Genomic DNA, 19,165 nt, shown 5'->3' on the forward strand with positions numbered 1-19,165 from the left:
TGCTGTGTTTTTTTTTTACAATGTTACTGAGTGCCAAACAACACAAAAATCGAATGCCTAAAATAATATTAATGACATAGAATCATCTTACATTCTTGTGATGCCTTACCATTGTCAAATGCAGGTATTTCATGTTGGTTTTATCCAGGTGTCTCAAACCACTCATTGCCCAGAGTCCTTGTCCTCCTAAATTCTGACCTTATACTCCTTGTGTGTAGTACTTTGTGACCACATCAGCTGAGAGCTTTTAATCAACATTAGTTGTTACTAATATTTCATAGTAGCTCTGCTGGTAATATTCTAGAATGTTTCTCAGATCAAGCTGTGCAATGACTTGGAGAAATGCTAATTATATTGTAAGGGGGTACTGCAAAGTACTCAAAACACAATTAATCTTAATTTTCAAAACTAAACCATATGCTATTTTCAGGCCATCATTGCAATATAAGTAATGGAAAGGGGGCAGCTATGAAACAAGCAAATAAATGGACATCGGGATCACCAAACAATAGAGCATCACAGCTCTGTGAAAGAATGAACTTATTTGCAGAACAGAAACAGACTTTCATAGACTTTGAAAAACTTATGGTTACCAAAGACAGGTGTGGAGGTGGGAGGGATGGACTGAGGGTTTGGCATTGGCATCACATTGAAGTATATGGAATGACAGGCCAATGGGGACCTGTAGTATAGCACAGGCACCCTACCTAGCATTCTGTGATAATCTATGTGGGAAAAGAATCAGAAAGAGAATGGATACGTGTATGTGTATGACTGAGTCTCTTTGTACAACAGAAATTATCACAACTGTGTAAATCACCTATATTTCAATCAGAGAGAGAGAGAGTCCTTTCAAATAAAACTTAAAATGCTAGGTTTCCAACAGTTTCAGGCCTGTTATTTGTTCATGGCTGAGTTGGGTGCTAAGAATTGAATTCAAGAAATACAGTTCTAATTGGAAAGATAAGAATAACAAAATTAAAGGAGAAAACAATGGAAGGTAGTACACAGTTATGTGATAAACTATGTAGTACTCAACACTCATAGGGTAGAAGCTCAAAGCAGGGGAGATCTTTGGTACAGTTGTGCCTTAAGATGTGGAGTCTGCCATCTGCATGGCAGAGATAAGCAAGAGGGCCTTCCTGGTGGGAAGGTCAGTGTGGATCAGGTAACGCCTGCAGCAACAGGCAGAGCAGTTAAGAGCTCCTGTAGGAGAGAATATCTGTCTCTCATGCAAACATCTTCAGGAAGCAAAAGTGGTGTCAGATCATGGAGGGTCATGGAAAGCTCACAGTTAGTTCAGGCCTGGCATAATGACAATGCAAAATCACTGTAGGTTATTAAGTGCCAAAGTAACATGAAGAAAACCTGGATTTTTTTTTTTTTTTAAAGCTTAAGTCTCATAGAGAATTTTTTAAAGCTCTGAATACTACTCTCGGTCTAGTCAGTGTGTCATGGTGCAAACTGTATGAATTCATAATATTCTCAGGGCCTGAGTTATAGAGCCTTAGGACCAGCTGGGCATAAGCTTCCTGTGCAAAGGTCGTACATCTGGAATGTCGTTGATAGGATATGTGCTTTGGGTTATTTTTAAGGAGGGATATGGATTTGTAGCACAGCCAGGAAGAAGCAAGTCCTCTCATGGTAACACTCTTCCCCAGCGATGCCCACTTCTATACTGGTAATGTGGCTACAAATCAGTGACTCTCTGCCCAGGTCAGATTGCATTGGTAGCAATACTGGCAATGGTTCTTTAAGTTGGGACTTTATACAGACAAGATGTTTCCAACTAGAGGAAATGACTAAACACACACAGTGAGAACTTTAAGTTATGATGCAGTCAATTCAAGCATATTTGTAGAAAACAAACTCTACAATAATTTGCAATTTTTCACCAAAAAGGGAACAAATGGTATGCTAGAGGAAGGAATTTTATTCAGTCTACATTTCTCTCGATCTAAGTACTGTTTCTAGGCTCCCTTTGTATTGTTTTCATTCTCATATCCGACAGAAGTCATCACACATGCACAAAGCTGTCTTTTGATAGGATCTTTATTAATTTTACTAGTGAAAATACAGAACTTGCCTTCAACAGTTATTACCAAAAATTCTCTCCCTCCCCCTAAAGTACAGTTTTTTATCAATGCTCCAACTATCCCTAAAAGAGTTATACGGAAAAGGCTTTTCTTTGACTTGTGCTTCAGCAGATTCAGATTTCTGTTTGTCCTACTCTGCCTGAATTGGATCAGTTAGAGTTTTCAGGAGCCTCCAGTGATACCACCTGTGCTGCCTAAAGGTGTTTCCATGACATTCAGGTGTCCTCTTCTACAGTCAAACCTTACCTGCTCCATACCTGCCTGCATTCATAATGTGATTTTACAGTGAACCATTTTCCAACCTCATTTTGGCTGGAAGAATAACTTCCAGATCTGAAGTCCAAACTTAAAAAGCAATCCTCCATTAAGCAGAAATATCACAAACTTCTCCTTTCTATGTAGTATTAATCATTTTTTTCCAGTTATAAAAATAAGGATTTTACTACTCTTTACCAATTTCATACCCAGTATAACACAGTAAGACTGTTTTGCCCCGTCTCTCAAAGGCACAGATTTGGAACACACAGGGAACACTTTGGAGTTAAACCTGCGGCTTGCTCACAGCCGTCCTCTTAGCAACAGACTGATTCACCCACTAAATTGCTACGTGGGCAAACAAGTGACCTATGCTATCTTCTGCAGGCACTACAGACTACAAAATTCTAAAGGAGAATGTCCCCCGACCTAGGCATTTTAACTGGAAAAGAAAGAAAAAAAAAAATCCCTTAGCCTACAAGTGATTATTTCCCAAAGCAACATCCAAGAATATTTTACTGATTTGTTAATTCATTGGATGTTACTGAACAACGATTATGTGTCAAGCACTGTGGCTAAAAGTATAGCACAGGGAACTATACCCAATCATGTGTGATAGAATATGATGGACGTTAGTATAAGAAAAAGAATGTGTGTGTATATATGTATATATACACACACATGTAGGACTGGGTCATTTGCCATACAGTGGAAATTGACAGAACATTGTAAATTAAATTAAAAAAACATTTTTTAAAAAGTACATACAATAGATTTTGTAACGTAAGCTAAAGAAGGAACAGGCCCATAATTACTCCCCTGAAATCACCTATCTTCCTAACCATACCGAGAAAAAGGAATGGTTTTTTAAAAAGTAAATGATACATACATGAGATCAATCAGAAATGTACACTTCAGTAAAAAGGAGGAAAAGACAAAAAAAGAGGAGACTATCCTGTTAGTTCTTAAAGCCACCACTGGTCTACCACATTACTCCCCAAAACTAACCCTCTTCCCAGGGGTCTAACTAAAACTGTTGTAAGCGATATAGCAGCCAATGGATGCATACATAGGAAATCAAATTTGAAGACAGGGCCAGTACATTTATTTTGTGGAAAAAAAGGAAATCCTTGTGGCTCATGGAAATCATGGGCCCCTCCATTTGACAACTTGGCCACTTAAAAATGTTTTATTTCATCTTAGGCTTCACAAAAAACAAGTTGCTCTTGAAGCTCTCAATTGTTAATTGGTCCACCTTAACATGAAATTATGCTTTGCTTAGGGCTGGATCTCTATTTGAAATGCATAAGTATTCATTTTTAAATGTTTAATTATGTAAAAAAAATTTTCAAACTCCTAATTTAGCCTAGAAAGTTTCTAGTTGATGAAAATGTCAAATGCAAAAAAGATAGGAACGTTTAATCAGTTAAGTACCTTAAGTTTTTTGACAAATACCAAGTGGACTTGTTAACACTTGCTGCCAGAACTCAAGGGTTTTATTAAAAATAGAAACAGAAAATCAGCCTCAGTGGGTATATAATTCACAGTCTAGGCCAAGGCTATTCTTTCCTTATGTTTCACTCTGAGTCTCTTCTTTCTGAAAGGTCACTCCTTTATTCTGTTTTGTTTTTAATGGCAATATGTTTAAGCAACAACAAACCAAACAAACAAAAAAGAACTGAGGAAGAAGGCTTGGGTGATAGAGGCAACTGCGTGTGACATTTTCATTCTTCTCGTCTATGTTTCCTCATTGGCAAAAAGGAGGAGATTGACTCAAATGATCTTATCAAATCAAATTCTGCATAATCTCTTTTGAATCAATTGCTTTCTGCTCATTCATTCCATGAATTCGATTTGTGTGACTGTTCTATTTCCTTTCTCTCTTCCTTCCTTCTCTGGGAAATACTTTGGAAGAGGAAAACCACATCAACTGATGTTTTTCCTTTCTATAATTGCTCTACTGAAATACATTAACACATTGTACAGTTCACTCATTCATCAATCAATTTTTTCTTTTTACAGCCACATCTGTGGCATATGGAAGTTCCCAGGCTAGGATTCAAATTGGAGTTGCAGCTGTGGACTATGCCACAGCCACAGCACTACCAGATTCGAGCCATGATTGCAACCTACACCACAGCTAGGGATGATATTGGATCCTTAACCCACTGAGTGAGACCAGGGATTGAACCCGCATACTCATGAACACTATGTCAGGTTCTTAACCTGTTGAGCCACAACAGGAATGCCCATTGATTTTTTTTTTTCTTTCTTTTTTTTTTTTTTTTGTCTTTCTGTCTTTTCCAGGGCCGCACCATGGCATATGGAGGTTCCCTGGCTAGGAGTCTAATTGGAGCTGTAGCCACCAGCCTACACCACAGCTCACAGCAATGCCAGATCCTTAACCCAATGAGCAAGGTCAGGGATCGGACCTTCAACCTCACTGAGATTCGTTAATCACTGAGCCACAACGGGAACTCCTCAATTGATTTTTAATGGTCGATATTTTTTTAAGTTAACAATGAAAATATATTCTATGCATTTGACATGGTACTTTTCAAGATAGCATGAAAAGTACCCAGCAGAGAAATGAGACAAAACCAGGAACCATCTCAGTGCCCATCAAAAAGCAGCAAAATGTAGTGACTTTATTTAACTTAAAAGTATACTGAATCTATTTTTCCAACTCAGAACTGTCTCCTAATAGCCAAACTCCTATTTCTTCCTGGCTACTGGAAACATCTACCAGAATAATCAGAAAACTTAAATTCAATTTCTTAAAAATGTAACTCTCCAGCTTCCCTTTAAAGCTGACTTCTTTTCCTGCCCCATTGCCATCTTGGTTCATGGCACCTGCGTCTACGAAGTTCATGTATTGGTGGGCTAACAGGCACACTTGAGGAGTACCTCTCCTTCGATGCCCACTCTGAATCTGTTAATAGCTGATTTTCAACCACTGCCTAAATAATTCTCTAATCGCCGTCTCCTTCCTAGATTGAATTAGTTGTACTTACCATCTTCCATCAAGATATTTATTGTGTTTGTTATTTCACCCATTAAGTTGAAGTCCCATGAAATCAATACCATATCTACTTATGTCCTAAATAACTTACATAACACTTGGCATCTAATAGGTGCTCAATAAATTGAGTTCTATTCTTAATAATTTAGGACAGATGAATTAATGTTTACTAACTTCCTCACTAATTGATTTCCTAAACTCAGTTTGAAACTTTTTAAAGCTTCAAAGACGGAGCTTAAAATGCCTAGGTGTTTTCCCATCTCCTAGCTCTCAGTATATTATTTTCTACCTTTGGACAATCTACCCCTCACCAACTGCTCATCCTTTAATTCAGTCTCCATAATACTTCTCCCCAAGCTATGATTACATTACTTTCCATCCTTTTGAAGCACAGTAAGCCTAGGAGCTAGTGGACATCATCTCATGTGAAAGAGCAATTTTATACCTGCCAAAATCCTACAGGCGTGTGTTCTCTACTTACCAAAAAAACAAGTTGTGTGTAAAGGTCTGCTGAGGCTTTCTTCTCCGAAAGAATAGCACCTAAAGGAGGTAACAGGATGTGGGAACATGTGGCATTATGCTTGGAATGTTTCGCTGCCTAATTGGCCTGAATTTACGAGTAGATAATAACTCTCTCTATCCATTTGCAAATCCGGGCAGCATTATAAAATAAGCCTGAGTGATATTCAGGCTGCTTTGTTTTATGGGGAGCTTTACGGCGTGACCATGTTGTGCACAAACGCACAGGGTACGCACAGATGTTTGCATTCATTTATACTTCTCAGGGCAGCAGCAACAGTATGAATGCAGTTTGGACAGCACCATTAAGAGTTACACTTGGAGTCTGTGACATTAAACAGAAATGTGTTTCCTTCCACTTCCAATTCATTATCAAAGTCAAGAGGTAAGCTGGCTGAGAGGCGACTACCTCTCCCTTTCCAAGCTCTTTTCCTAAATCATTCATTGTATTTTTGCTTTCAGTTTCTGGTCCCTGGGTTTCTCTGCTGTTTTGTATTTCAAACAGCTAATCAGCGCCAGGAGCAGAACACTATCGCTATTCAGGGCCTGCTATTTTTTTTTTTTTCCTTACTCTCTGGTTACTGGAATCAATGCTGCAGTGTTTTGGATATCATTCCATTATGCTAGAACAATCTTTCCTCTGCTCTGAGGACCAGCAGAGAACAGTTTGTAAGTAATATTGTACTTTCCTGATTCAATAAGTGGGTAATTTGTTCCAGGGAGCAAACTTGCATGATTTTCCTATTATGAAAATAAATGAAATAAGGTACTCACCTGGCTCTTCAGAACACTATTTGCAGGATTTTTTGGGATTTTTAACAGACATTAAGAAAGGCAAGAGGGTAAAAACTCTGGAAAATAATGCAGAAGCCCCTGATGACTAGTAAAGCTAGTAAAGCATTTGCTTATTCTGCTTTGTAACCTGCCAGGCACCTCACAGTAGACTCTTTAACTCACCAGCATTCTGGAAAAGCCCCAAATCATCAGAGCCCACCTACAATGACCATCCCTAACTAGATCCTTTCCAGGCAGGAGGCACTTCTGGAGGACCTTTCCTGCTCAGGCAGCCCATATTTATTGACATTGAAAAATCTATAACTTGGAGCATCACAACATAAGATTAATTTTATATTGTCTTATAACTTTCTTTTCCAGACACATATTGATCTAGCAGCATATTTAGCTATAACTGCACACGCAACTGTTGTCTTTAGTCATACAAACTGCTTTTTTTGCTTTGTTTCTCCACCTTGATGCTACTGACACTGAGGCTGGATGAATTTGTGTGGTGGGGGTGTCCTGGGCATCGCAGGCTCTTGAGCAGCATCACTGGCCTCTACTCACTAAAGGCCACTAGCACCTTCCCCATTGTCATAACAACCAAATCCATTTCTAGACATTGCCAAGTTCCCCAGGGAATGAAAATTATCCCTGGTTGAGAACCACTGATCAAGAAGAACCACCTCATTTTTAATAGAAAGAAACACTTCTCCTACTGCACAGCTCCCAAGAAGGCCAGTGTGACATAGTGGGAACACACGTGAGGGTGATTGCATCAGTTAGGAATCAGCCTGCTGAGGTTTTCCAGTTTCCTCACTTGGGAAAAGCAGATCGTAAAACACACTTTTGCAGGTAGCTGCCAAGTAACCTACACGAAGTACTAGTAAAGTGTCTGGAGCAAATTAGCTATTTAAAAAAGAGTAGCTGTTTTAACATCAGCAAATAAATCTATAAAACAGGTAACCCTCACTTTCAGCTCAAGACCATCTTAAGACTTAATTTTTAATTCCATCATCATTGAGAAGATGACAAAGAAGGTTAGGTTGAATTTATACTATCCCAAGATAGTCACCAGACTTAATTTTCTACATAAGCTTATTTTATCCCCAAGTGAAAGCCAGCAACTTCTCCCAGTGGCAGAACAAGTTCTAGGGCTGGCAAATTCACTGACAATAGTTTCGAGCAAGCCACTGAAGCATCTTCTCCAAGCAGGAATGCAATTTCCCATAACGGTCAGGCAAATGCTGGCAACCAGTGGTCCAAGGAAGAGCTTAAGGTCATAGGGACTGGGCTTGGAAAGGAACGTTCTTTACCATGAGGAGTGGGTGCCAGTGATTCTTAAGAATCCAGAAAAGAGAGGATGTCACTTCTCAGGAGATTTGTACCATGGGTAATAGGATGGGGTGTTGGGCTCGGGTGAGGGATCCGTTGACCAGCAAGGTCAGGTCTTAAAAGAACAAGCAGTGAGCAGAATAAGAGCTGGAAGGTGGGGTCCAAAAAAGCAGACAAGTTTAAACAGGAACCTTTTGGCAAGGTCCTCAGTAACAGTAACATTACTTCCTGTCCCTTCATTGGTATGATGTCAGAGTTCTTCCTTTGAAGTATTTACTGCAATGAGGAAGAGCGTGGAGGGCACCTGTGACAACCTGGTCTTTGAAATCAGAAGGAGCTTAGACCTTTAAGGCAGAATCCGGTAGTGTCAGGAGAACAGGGCTGGGTGACTAATCTTGAACCTGTGATTGTATAGCAACCTCACAGTTTATACTTAAATCACACCTTATGTCATTAACATCAGAAAACCCTTTATTCTTTTTCCTTATGACTCTCTCAAACCCAATATATAGGCTTAACTCTTCCCCTAATCCTGCATGAAAGCCTAGGCAAGTTCCCCAATATACATGCATACATTCTGATAACTAAATGTTGCCCTTTGGTTTGGTCCCTAAAACCATCACAGCTGAATAAAGAATTCTGATGCAATCCCATACCAAAATTCCAAACTTGATTCCAGGTTCGTCTCAAGATCACTGCCAGCAGGAAGCAAAAGGAATGGGTTTGGAGCTTTTTCTGAGGGAAATAGCTGAAAATTCCTCAACAACAACAATGGGAAGAAGGTGGTGAAGGGATGAGAGTATAGAAAACATCTTCTTGGATGGACACAACCCAAATGTCCATCGACAGATGATTGGATTGAGAGATGTGGTATATATACACAATGGAATACCACTCAGCCATAAAAAGGAACGACATAATGCCATTTGCAGCAACATGGATAGAACTAGAGACTTTCATATTGAGTGAAATAAATCAGAAAGAGAGAGACAAATACTATATGATATCACTTATAACTGGAATCTAATATACAACACAAATGAACGTTTCTACAGAAAATAAAATCATAGACTTGGAGAATAGACTGGTGGCTGCCTGGGGGGAGAGGGAGGGAGTGGGAGGGATTGGGAGCTTGGGGTTAACAGATGCAATCTATTGCTCTTGGAATAGATTTACAATGAGATCCTGCTGTGTAGCACTGAGAACTATGTCTAGATACTCACATCACAACACAACAATGGGAAGAAAAAGTATATATACATGTATGTGTAACTTGGTCCCCATGCTGTACAGTGGAAAATAAATAAATAAATAAATATAATTAAAAAAAAAAAAAAGAAAACATCTTCTTGGAAGTTCCCTTCGTGGCTCAGTGGTTAACGATCCTAAGATCCATGAAGTTGCAGGTTCAATCCCTGGCCTCACTCAGTGGGTAAGGGATCTGGTGTTGCCGTGAGCTGTAGTGTAGGTCAAAGATGCAGTTGGGATCCCATGTTGCTGTGGCTATGGTGGAGGCTGGCAGCTACAGCTCCAATTTGACCCCTAGCCTGGGAACTTCCATATGCCACATGTGCAGTCCTAAAAAGCAAAAAAAAAAAAAAAAAAAAAATCTTCTCTACTTGGAATCATCTAGAGTTGCTTCTCTCTGACTGTGGCTTTCCAACTGTCTCTCTATGGGTACCTTTCAGTGGTTTTTTTTTCCTTTGTGTAGTTTTGCAGAACCTTCATTGCTGTGGGCTGTCACCTGCCATTCCCCACCTAAGCAATACAACCCCCACTTCTTACCCCTCTTAGGCTCCTGGTTCTCTGGTTTTCCACCTCATACATTCTTCCTTTAGGGGCTCCATTCTCCTTCAGAAAGTTCTCTTGGGAGAGTCCTTGCAGGTTGATTCTAGACCCCGGGCAGGCTGGCTCTCCATGACCACTGGTCCCTTGGAAACACACATCTGCAACCCATAATTCTGTAGACCTAAACCTCAGATTCTGCACTGTGGCCATGGCCTGCCTGGCCCTTTAAATTTCATATGCAAGAGTCAAACCATAGCCTACATCCCTCCAGTGCAGAAGATGCACAAAAGCACTCCTAAAAGCCTCTCAACTGGTGTCCTTAAAGGCCCCCTAAATAGCCTTTAGGTGAGGGAAAGGCAGAAAAGGTTAAAACTTTCCAGTCTTCAGCCTCCGTCTCCTCCATAATGTTAATAAATTTACAGTCATCAGCAGATGACTGGGTCACATTCCACATCAGGGATCTCTGACGTCTCATCCTAGAACATGTGGAACATTCAGGCCCAAAAGTCAGCTCACCCTGAGGGGGAATATCCACACATCCACATCTGGCCTGATACAAGACATCGCTTTCAGGTTGCTGGAGATGGGCAGGTGCCCTGGAGGCTCCTAGCTAACTCCTCAGTGCCAAGGTGTTGGAAGAACATGAGGGTGGGAGAGAGCTGACCCCTGTCTTAGGACTGGGCTGCCTGGAAGCTGAGTCTCCAGCTCCCCAGAGCTTAGCCTGGCTGCCACCACCAAAGTCACTGTGAGACTCATGAACTTACTGTTAAACCACTGAGGCACAAGCAGAGGGAGCACTGCTATGCACAGTCAGCAGCTTGGCCTCTGGCAGGCAGGCTCTTACTCCTTTTGAGGACAGACCACCTAAGCCCTTTATCCAGGTTTCCCACTTAAAGTTAAGGAGACAAGAATCCCCTCCAATGCAAGGTACAAAACATTGCCTCAGAGAGTCTCTAAAACTTCAGGATACCATTAACTCTTTTAAAGAGATCTTTAACAGATTGCCTCCAACAGAGAAATAACACACTGAGCGTTTAGCAGACAGTTTGATTGTTAAGAGAAGACTCCATGGAGCAGATGCTACTGACAAAAACCCCCTCCAGAGGGAGACTCTGAATCCAAATAAGCTGACAGGAGTTGGAGTCAGGCTCTGAGAAACAAAAAGAAAACCCAGTCAAAGGCAGATTTTTTGTTTGTTTGTTTGTTTGTTTGTTTGTTTGTTTTGTTTGGTTTTCTTTGTTGTTGTTATTGTTGCCACTAGACCTCAGCTGGAGCAGAAACAAACCAACTGTCCTTATGACAATAATGAATATACTTATGCATTAAGACAGCATCATAGCTCTGCTAATAGGCGAAAAGTTCTTTCAATCATATGGGAGTAGGCTGTGTAGCTTTTGAGAAAAATTAATGTTTCCAGAGAGAGGGTTATTTGTCCAGTTCTCTGGAAAGAAACAGCAGCATCACCCCCACAACTATTAGGAAGATGTGAAAAATTTGAGGGTCTACCTGGACCATCTCTCCTGGACCATCTACCCAGAGCCTTTGATTGTTTAGATCTGAGCTCAGCGTTTCTCTAACCAAAATCTAGGGTGCACTTGACATAAGGATTTAGAGGAGAACCTAGAAACTCTTCCTATGCACAGCTAGACTTTTCTAGAGAGAGAGAAGTGGTATTTGACTGACTTAAAGAGAGTACATTTGGAAAACAGATGTTTCTAGAGAAGAGCTAATTAATCCAAGAAAGAGCATCCATGAAGGACCTCTTAGGAACACCTCAGTCTTGAAGAGGCTTCACTTTTACCAAACAATAAAAATTTGAGATTAGCTGAAATTTCAAACAATAAACAAGTTCAATTATAAGGTGTTACACTGTGGGGAGTTCCGCTGTGGTACAGTGGAAACGAATCTGATTACTGTCCATGAGGACATGGGTTTGATCCCTGGCCTCTCTCAGTGGGTCGGGAACCCTGTGTTGCGGTCAGCTGTGGTGTAGGTCAAAGATGTGGCTCAAATCCAGTACTGCTGTGGCTGTGGCATGGGCTGGCAGATTTAGCCCCTAGTCTGGAAACTTCCATATGCCACAGGCGTGGCCTTAAAAAGCAAAACAAAACAAAAGATGTTACATTGTAACAAGTTATAAATAATAATATTCTTATAAATCTATTCTGAGGATGTCTTAAACCTGCAGTTCCTATCCAGTGATATAGTGTAGAGAAAGCTATGTAAGAAAAAGGACTGTCCACCTGACCCCAGTTTTCTTCTGGACAAGGCCTTACAGAGAAAGGATGTGTTCATGTAGAATGCGCAATTCCTTAGCTTCATCCAAGAGATACCCATGACCTTGGGGTTTTTAAAGATGAGTATTGGAAAGGGTAAGAACAAAGATGGTTCCTTTGTAGATTAGCACAGGCAACTTGTACAGCCCAAGAACCTAAATTGCCTTTATCCCAATCTATACAATTACAATCCCAAGGTGACATCTCCACTGATCCTTGATTTTGCCGTAAATTAATGCCCTTCAATTTTGTCAGTGCACTCACCACTCCTTGAGGTCATTCCTCTCCAACATTTTGGAAGAGTACAATGCCCTTTATTCCTCTTGGAAACTTTAGAAACTTAGGCCACATGATATCAAAGCACATATAGTTGCACTAATGGCAGAAAAGACGGCCTATAAAATAAAGAGGGCTGGGTGATTCCTAGGCACTCTGAAGGCTCAATACATGAAATCGGGCAGCTGGTTAAAATGGTTTGGGACTCCCAGAGGGTTGTCTTCTGTTTTCTGCCTCTGGAGTCCATAAAATTTTCCCAATTATAATTTTATCACTCTGTTCTTATTCAAGTAACCACATGCCACAGGGCAGTAGCAGCCTTTCTCAGATGAAACACTGTCTTTGAGGGTGACACACTTGGAGCTTATATGCAATGACTGGTAGCCTGGCACAGATGGACAGGAAATTAGGTGCCTTCCACAGCGCACTCTCATCTATTTTACTAGAGAATGTAAAGCACAGAGAGAATCTTGGGGGCAAGGAACTTTGGGTGTCCAAAGCCCTAACAGCCCCTCCAAATATGACCCTTGGCTGATAAATCCCCACATTTCAGCTTTGTTCCTCCAAGGAGAAACATGAGAGAGCTCCTTGTTTATGGTCTTAGATTCTTAAAAAATTTGAAATCTATCAAAGAGAAATCTCCGCTGCTATCATTTCCCCTTCTCAAGCATAAGAAAATTCTCAAGGAGTGGCCTAGAGAAGATCCTACTTGCTAGAAATAGTTCCATAGGATGTTCCTGACATTTCCATAAGTCTGCATCCAGCAGAACAACTTTAACACAAACCAGCCTGTGGCAGAGATCCCGGTGTTATTAAAGCAATGAGTGCTAAATACATGCAATTCGTTACAGCTGCTACTTGTTTCCTTATCAAAAGCAGCCTAGGGCACGAGAATGGTATATTTTTCTTTTGCATACTACTTATTAAAGAGTATTTTGGGCATGTACTTCTCACAACATCCCAGCTTGCCTTAAGTAATGCGTAAGTGCCTACCCGTGTGTTTATGTGGTGTGTGTGTGTACATAAGCATTTTGCATTTTACTCTAAAAAGACAAATGACGTTTATTCTTTACTTTTTGAAAACCAAGAACCATGGGCCTTTACCGCCAATGCTGGCTGGAAGGGAGGTTAGACAGAGTGTCAGAGTCAGCATGCATTTTTCCCACTTTTTAAAACTGTGATAAAATGCACATAATATAAAATTTCCTGACTTAACCATTTTTAAGTATACAGCTAGGTGGTTTTAAATACCTTTACATTGTTGTGAAACTATCACCACCATCCATCTCCATAACTCTTTTCATCTGTTAGAACTTAATGGATATTAAAGTATGAGCAAAAAATCATTATCACTTAGACCCTATGTTCATTGAGACAGATGATAACTTCTACTACAGAATATACATATTTTATATACATACATGCAAGAGTATGAAGAAAACAGTCTTGCCAATATGTTGTCAAAACCATTACTCAAGAATGGCATGTAATATGGAAATACTACTTCAGATTAATTTGCTATATTGTTCTCTTGACTTTTTTGTGCTTCAGATTTATAATCCACCTGGTGAAAAGTTCTAAATTAAAATACAATACCCAATGTTTTGACTCAGTTAAGTGAATTAATATTTTATTCATTAAAGCAGCACTTTATCCATTTGAAAAACAGGGGCACAGTCATGTGAGAGATGTATTTCTTGAAACTATGAATAGTGCTGCCTTTGCAGTTAAGAATATTTATGATTCAGCACAGTTTTAGCTCTAGAAAATACGTCCACTGGAATTCTGAGGCAGGAAAGTCTTTAAAGGGGAGAAAGCAACAAATAGTAGGTATCAGGGTGTTCGGATAGAAAAAGAGAATTTATTGCAGAAGGTTAAGGGCATAGCTGTGTCTGATTGATCTAGCATTAAGAGCTGCTTACAACAAAATGCAACTGACAACTGCAACAAACTCTTAGAACTCAAGAAGCACTCAAGAGTCATCGAAATAGGACTGTCTTGAGAGTTAAGAGATTCTGACCTCTTCTCACTGTCATCAGTGTCATTAACTATCACATGGCCATGCCTACTTTTAGAGTCTTTCCTTAGCTGTTAAACGAGGAGATGAAATTGAAGAAATATAAAATTTTACTTGACAAATTACAGTATTGCTCTTAACTGTATCAAGACATAAGACTACTTTTCATCAGAGCAGACTATCTCATCATAAATCCAAGTGGAAAAATGAGGAGTAGCTATAGCTAACATCATACTCAATGGTGAAAGATTGCAAGATTTTTCCTCTAAAATCAGGAACAAGTTAAGGATGCCTGCTTTTGCCAGTTTTATTACAACATAGTATTGGAAGTCCTAGACAGCATAAGTAGACAAGAAAAGGGAACAAGGAATCCAGGGAGTTCCCATTGTGTCACAGAGGAGACGGAAACAAATCCAACTAAGAACTATGAGGTTGCAGGTTTGATCCCTCCCTGGCCTTGCTCAGTGGGTTAAGAATCTGGCCATTGCCATGAACTGTGGTGTAGGTTGCAGATGTGGCTCAGATCTGGCATTGCTGTAGCTGTGGCATAGGCCAGCAGCTGTACCTCTGATTAAACCCCTAGCCCCTAGCCTGGAAACCTCCATATATGCCATGGGTGTGTGCCTAAAGAGCCAAAAAAAAAAAAAAAAAAAAAAAGGGAAACAAAAGAAATCCATACTGGAAAGAAATATGTATAATGTCTCTGGTTGCAGACAATATGACCCTATATGTAGAAAGCCCTAATGACTGCATTAAAAAAAAACTGTTAGAAATGAAACAAATCCTGAAACTCTAGGATAAAAAATCAAAATGCAAAATTCAGTTGCATTTGTATACAATAAAAATAAATAATCTGAAAAAGAATTTTTTAAATTATATTTATAATAACATTTAAAAAAAAAAAACTTGGGAATAAACTTAACCAAGGAGGTGAAAGCCTTATACATTGAAAATTTCAAACTACTGCTGAAATAAATTGAAGAAGACATAAATAAGGAGATAGACTGTGTTCAGACTGGAAGACTTAATATTGTTCAGATGTCAATATTAACCAAAATGATCTATAGATTGAATGCAGTCCTGATCAAAATCCCAATGGCATTTTTTGCATAAATAGAAATATCCACTCTAAAAATAATATGGAATTTCAAAGGTCTCCAAATAGCCAAAGCAAACTTTGAAAAGAAGAATTAAATTAATGACTCACACTTCTTGATTTCAAAATATATTACAGGGGATTAAGATGGCAGAATAGAAGGTCTGGAGCTCAACTTCTCTCCTAAAAACAACAAAGTTCACAACTAAAGGCTGAGCAATCTTCAACCAAATGGACCAGAAATATTCAAAAAGATATCCTACTCCAGAAGTCAAAGAGGAGACCACATCAAGAGGTAGGAGGGGCAATTTCACTAATAAACAACACCATACCTCCTGGGTGGGAAGCTCCACGGACTGGAAACTAACTGGTTCACAAAGACTCACCTACAGGAGTGAGAGTTCTGAGTCCCACATCAAACTCTCATGTGTGGGGATATGGCACTGGGAGAAAGAGCCCCTGGAGCAGCTGGCATTGAAGGCCAGTGGGGCTTGTGCGCAGGAGCTCAAAGGGACTAGGGGAAATGGACACCCCATTCTTAAAAGGCACACACAGAATTTCAAGTGCATTGGGTCCCAGGGCAAAGCAAGTCTCCATAGGAATCTGGGTCAAACCTGAATGCAGTTCTTGGAGGACATCCTGGGAAAACAGGGGTGAATGTGGCTTGTTGTGAGGGAAGGACATCGAAAGCAAAGTTCTCAGGAATATTCAGCAGCCTGCCTTTCTCTGGAGGTGGCCATTTTGGGAAAACCTGGCACCACCCATCAGTCAGGCTGAGAAGACCAAAGGCAATCACAGACCCACGCCTCAGTAAACAGGCTACCTAAAGAGCCCCAGGCACACAGCAGCCCCTAATCTCATCCAGAGACTAAGCCCCACCCACCAGAGGGATTAGAATCAGTTCCACCTACCAGTGGGCAGGCATCAGCCCCTCCCATCAAGAAGCCTACAGCAAGCCCCCATACTGACTTCAGCCATAAGGGGGCAGACACCAGAATTAAGAGAGGCTACAACTCTATTATCTGTAAAAAGGTCACCACACCAAAAACCTATAAAAGTGAAAAGACAGAGGACTATAACTCAGATGAGGGAGAAAGGAAAAACCCCAGAAAAGCAGCTAAGCGATGAGGAAATTCTCAGCCTCCAGGAAAAAGACCTTAGATTGCTGATGCTGAAGATGATGATGCAAGACATTGGAAATAAACTGGAGGCAAAGATGGATAACTTACAGCAAACACTGAGCAAAGAGATACAAGACATAAACTTAAAAAAGAAGAGATGCAAAATACAATAACTGAAATAAAAAATTCACTAGAAGCAGCTAACAACAGAATACAGGAGGCAGAAGAACGAATAAGCAAGGTGGAGGCCAGATTAGAAGAAATTACGGATGCAGAACACAAAAGAGAAAAAACATTGAAAACAAATGAAGAGAGTCTCAGAGAACTCTGGGACAATGTTAAACACACCAACATCCGTATTATAGGGGTGCCAGAAGGAGAACAGAGAGAGAAGGGAACAGAAAAAATATTCCAAGAGATAATAGCCGAAAACTTCCCTAACATGGGAAAGGAACCACGCACTCAAATCCAGCAAGCACAACAAGTACCATATAAAATAAACCCAAGGAGGAATACACAGAGACACATATTAATCAAACTGACCAAAATTAAAGACAAAGAGAAAATCTTGAAAGCAGTTAGGGAAAAGAAACACGTAACATACAAGGGAACCCCAATAAGGTTATCCGCAGATTTTTCAGCTGAAACTCTGCAGGCCAGAAGGGAGTGGCATGATATACTTAACGTGATGAAAGGAAAAAAACCTCCAACCAAGATTACTGTACCCAACAAGGCTCTCATTCAGATTTGAAGGAGAAATCAAAACCTTCACAGCTAATCATAAGCTAAGAGAATTCAGCAACACTAAACCAGCCCTACAACAAATATTAAAGGAACTTCTCTAGGCAGAAAAGAAAAGACGGCAACAGGAAACAAAAATTGCACAAATGACAAGGCTCACCAGTAAAGGTATATATACAGTAAAGATACCAAATCATCCATGCACAATTATACCACCAAAATCAGAAATCATGAGAAGAGGTGGGTACAAATGCAGGACACTGGAGATGAACTTGCAATTAAGAGATGAAACACCTAAAACAATCTCATATACATATAGACTCTTATATCAAAACTTCAGAATAACTTCAAATCAAAAATATACATTTGATACACGATCAAAGAAAAATCAACTCAAATACAACACTGAAGACAGTCATCAAACCAGAAGAGGAGAGAACAACAGAAGAAGGGAAGCAAAAGGAGCAACAAAAACAAATCCAAAGCAATTAATAAAATGGCAGTAAGAACATACATATCAATAATTACCTTAAATGTTAATGGACTAAATGCTCCAACCAAAAGACATAGGCTCACTGAGTGGACACAAAAACAAGGCCCATATATATGCTGTCTTCAAGAGACCCACTTCACTTCTAGGGACACATACAAATTGAAAGTGAGAGGATGGAAGAAAATATTCCATGTGAAGCTGAGTCAAAAGAAAGCTGGAGTAGCAATACTCATATCAGACAAAATAGACTTTAAAATGAAAAATATTTTAAAGGACAAAGAAGGTCATTACATAATGATCAAAGGATCAATCCAAGAAGAAAATATAACAATTTTAAATATATATGCACCCAACATAGGTTCACCACAATATATAAGGCAACTGCTAACAACCTTAAAAGGACAAATTGACATTAACACAATAATAGTGGGGGACTTTAACACCCCACTTAAAGCAATGGACAGATCAACCAGACAGAAAATCAATAAGGAAACACAGGCCCTGAATAATGCATTAAACCACATGGACTTAACAGATATTTATAGGACATTTCGTCCAAAAGCAACAGAATACACATTCTTCTCAAGTGCACACGGAACATTCTTTAAGATTGATCATATCCTGGGCTACAAATTCAACCTCAGTAACTTTAAGAAAATTGAAATCATATCAACATCTTTTCCAAACACAATGCTATACAACTGGAAATCGACAAGAAAAAATCTGCCAAAAACGCAAACACGTGGAGACTCAACAACATGCTACTAAACAACCAATGGATCAATGAAGAAATCAAAGAGGAAATTTAAAAATACCTAGAAGCAAATGACAACAAAGATATGACACTCCAAAACCTGTGGGATGCAGCAAAAGCCATTCTAAGAGGAAACTTTATAGCAATACAAGCCTACCTCAGGAAACAAGAAAAAGCTCAAGTAAACAAACTAACTTTACATCTAAAGCATCTCGAGAGAGAACAGACAAGACCTAAAGTTAGCAGAAGGAAAGAAATTATAAATATCAGAGCAGAAATCAATGAAATGGAAACAAAGAAAACCATAGAAAAGATCAATGAAACGAAAAGCTGCTTCTTTGAAAAGATCAACAAAATTGATAAACCCTTAGCCAGAATTATCAAGCAAAAAAGAGAGAGGACTCAAATCAATAAAATTAGAAATGAAAAAGGAGAAGTAACAACAGACATCACAGAAATACAAAGGATCATAAGAGACTACTATATGCAATTATATGCCAATAAAATGGAAAACCTAGAAGAAATGGACAAATTCTTAGAAAACTACAATCTTCCAAGACTAAACCAAGATGAAATAGAAAAGATGAATGGACCAATCA

The sequence above is a fragment of the Sus scrofa genome, chromosome 1, assembly GCF_000003025.6.
Source record: "Sus scrofa isolate TJ Tabasco breed Duroc chromosome 1, Sscrofa11.1, whole genome shotgun sequence".
Lineage (NCBI taxonomy): Eukaryota > Metazoa > Chordata > Mammalia > Artiodactyla > Suidae > Sus > Sus scrofa.